Genomic DNA, 1,048 nt, shown 5'->3' on the forward strand with positions numbered 1-1,048 from the left:
TGTCTTTTAAGGGCTGAAGAAGTATAAACTTTTAATGACCGTTGAGGGAATTAAAAAAGAAACTGCCAACTCTCCATGCTTCAGTTGCTCTCAGCCTGCCAACTCTCTGTCAAGGGCTGGATGAACAGGCTTCTGACTCTCCTGCCACTGGCAACTCTCTGGGTAGCCCCCATCCCCTCACCCCCGCCACATGACTGTCCACTCTATGGTCAGCCATAACAACATCCATTTACCCAGTAGGAACAAGACTCTAGAAGCTCATAATTAACCGATCAGATTTATGTTTTAATAAATTCTCAATTTACAAGATGACAATACAATAATTTCAGAACCAATTGATAACGATGAAAGACCTTTGTAGGATTTCTCTCCAGCATGAACTGTCATGTGTCGAGTCAGGCTATAAACATTAACAAAGGCTTTGCCACATTCCACACACTAGTGTGGATTGTCTTCAGAGTGAATTGCTTGATGTTGTACAAGGCAGGAGGATGAGGAAAAGCCCCTAGGACACTGGTCACATATGTGTGGATTTCTCTCTGGTATGAACTGTCTTATGTTTCCTAAGGGATGAGCGATAACAAAAGGCTTTGTGACAATTTTCACACGTGTATGGTTTCTCTCCGGTATGAATTGTTTGATGCTCCTGAAGACTTGCAGAGCATGAAAACCTTTTGTCACATTCTTCACACTTATAGGGATTGCCTTCAGAATGGAATTTTTGATGTCGCCTAAGAGATGAAGATGAGCAGAAACATCTGCCGCAGTCTTCACACTTGTAGGGTTTGTCTTCAGAGTGAAGTATTTGATGTGTTTTAAGGCAGGAAGATGAGGAAAGACATTTGCCACACTCTTCACACTTGTAGGGGTTGTACTTAGAGTGAAGTATTTGATGTCTTTTAAGGCAGGAACGTGAGGAATAGCATTTGCCACAGTCTTCACACTTGTAAGGTCTCTCTCCAGTATGAACTGTCTTGTGAATCCTAAGGGCTGAGTGACTACGAAAGGCTTTATAACATTCTCCACACTTGTAGGGGTTGTCTTCAGA

At 42.4% G+C, this 1,048-nt stretch overlaps 1 pseudogene; it reads right to left on the reverse strand.

Moving 5' to 3' along the window:
* Positions 1-275: 275 nt before the first annotated feature.
* Positions 276-1,048, reverse strand: part of LOC110307698 — a 9,918-nt pseudogene continuing 9,145 nt past the window's right edge.

This window comes from Mus caroli, chromosome 13 (assembly GCF_900094665.2).
Source record: "Mus caroli chromosome 13, CAROLI_EIJ_v1.1, whole genome shotgun sequence".
NCBI lineage: Eukaryota > Metazoa > Chordata > Mammalia > Rodentia > Muridae > Mus > Mus caroli.